Source organism: Sinohyriopsis cumingii, chromosome 1 (assembly GCF_028554795.1).
Source record: "Sinohyriopsis cumingii isolate HCF-2022 chromosome 1, ASM2855479v2, whole genome shotgun sequence".
Classification (NCBI taxonomy): Eukaryota; Metazoa; Mollusca; class Bivalvia; order Unionida; family Unionidae; genus Sinohyriopsis; species Sinohyriopsis cumingii.
In genome coordinates this window covers 179,159,469-179,162,002 of record NC_142961.1, presented here as the reverse complement: position 1 = coordinate 179,162,002, position 2,534 = coordinate 179,159,469, and positions in this window count along the sequence as shown.

Sequence of the window (2,534 nt, the reverse complement as noted above, 5' to 3'; positions counted from 1 at the left end):
ACGATTCGCGTTTTCTTTTATTCATAGGACTGGCCAAGTCTAAGCCGTTGCGCTCCAAAAATAATCCATAAGTCGGTTAATTTCTCAAAAGCTTTGGATACGCATTTGAAAAAGTATACATCTTCTAAGCCTCATAGATAAAATACATGATGTAAACGAAATAGCGATTTAATCTTTTTTAACACGTTAGAAATACTCCAATCCGCCGGTAGTATAATCCCAGAATTGTGTATAATCAGAAATTCTTTCAAAATACTATATGCAACGATCTTCATTTTTCTTTTTCGTTTATACGATATATCCCACGATAATTCTTTAATATAATCAATCTCTAACATATATAGTATAGCCATAATATTATCACATGTAAAGAAATACAACCAAAATCGATATTCTGACATAAAGAAAATAATATCTGCGTAATATATTAACAAGCGACGAAGAAAACAACGCGATCAATTGTCACAGTTGTTGGCAGCTACTGCAGTATATTATAATAACTTCACTTGAACCTCACCGCGGGTTCATGTGCATTTATTTAAATCTTACACTTACTTGTGATTTAAGGGTTTATCACATAGTCGGTAAACTTTAGGCATAACGAGTGTTGTTGAATATTTTTGATATCACAAGATGTTAACATATCACTAATATCAATATGTTTGAACCAAATTCACTCATGAAATTCCTGAGCAGTATTCTCTTTAATGATTTGCTGTGAGCGTGGGATAATTGTCATTACCCCACCTTCTGGAACTTGTTTTGGAGAGGCTATAATGCGCAGAAAAACGGCGTTAAACCCAAGCAGCACAACAACGAATAAATCTTAGGTTATTGGTCAGCTAATTACGGGCCTGGGGGAGGTGTTCGCGGTATATCCGTAATATGTAATCCACCCTATGTACAAGCGTGGTTTAAACGTCAACTTATAGGAGTAATAAAATGTCACCTCTATTCACAGAAGGATGTGGACATAAAGAGGTCTCCGAATTGACATAACGTTATTCAGCTTCAACATGTTTACGCGGTAACATAGCTCAAACGATCTATAATGTAATGTTTCTTTTTCTGTGATGGAATACTAATGCTAAATAAAATGTGTCTGTGTCTACTGTTCCGGAACAAATAATGCAAATATGCGGTCACACTGACATTACAGTAAATCAGGAATTCTTCCCTTCACATGAATATCCTACAACAATTAATAGCGGGACAGACGTCAGATTGAGACAAACTAATGAGAAATGACATTAAATGGAATTTAAATTCGACATTATGATTGCTTTTTATATTTAATTTGCATTGTTTATTATTTATTTTTTAATGTTTATTTTATTTCACTATATGCTATTATTATTTAACATCTGACCTGAATTGTTGATTTTAAAAAAAATGTATTATGCAAACAGTTAATACATATTTTAACTATTCTCTATGTGTATGGGTTTAATATCAGTATCATTATTAATAGAATATGTTTATTTGGGTCTGGGTCTAGGTTATTGGAATTCCACTACAGTTTACATGGTGTACCTGACGTTGTCGAGGTTATGTATTATAATTTTAGTAACAGACTTTCTAATAATAACAAACAGTTTATTTTGTAAACATTAAAATCTTTATAGAATATTTTCTATTAGGTAGTTTTTTGTGTGTGCAGAAACCTAATTGTGACCTGAGGTCAAGTAGATGACGATATAATCTTATCATTGGAAAGATTATTCATTCGTGCTTAAGATCTAGCAGAATCAAGTTTCTATTACTGTTTTGTCCAGAGGTTCATTTGGGCTGGACTTAATATCTTCAAATTGTTAAATTCAAATGAATTTTCTCTGTCAATACAAACGTTCATGATGATATTATTCGTGTTAAACATTTATACGTGCCTGCTACTTCATTGCATGTAACATTGTAGTTATTCTATATATATATATATATATAAAACAATATGCAAATAAAATCACAAGTGCAGAGCTGAGCCATAAACAGGATTGCAAAAGACTCTTATATGTATGTATGTATGTATGTATGTATGTATGTATGTGATTATGATTTTTAACGTAGCTTTAACAATTTTTCAGTCATATCGCTACGATGTCTGCTGTGTGGAAGCTTATAGTGATGTCTAGCACTGGGGCATCATTCTGCAGACATGTAGCTTGATGTCCCATCCAGTCTCATTATCCTGACACCAGACCGACCAGTCCTAACACCAACCTCTTAACGCTGAGCGCCAATCGAGGCAGCTGTTAGTACTATTTTTGTAATTCTTTGGTATGACTCGGTTGGGGATCGAACCCACGACCTCCCGCTTCTTGTTAGTAAACATAATTCCGATCTGAGGCCATATCGGCAAGTCATCGATTTTAAGCAACAAGTGTGATGTATTTCAATGTCTTTGATAATCTGAATAATTTTGTAAATTTTATGGTTAAATCTTATTGAACACATCTATACAAGAGGTGTGTAGTTTTGCATGCTGTTTAACTCTTCAATTTCGACTGTGAGTTGTTTTGTACTTTGTTGAAAATTTC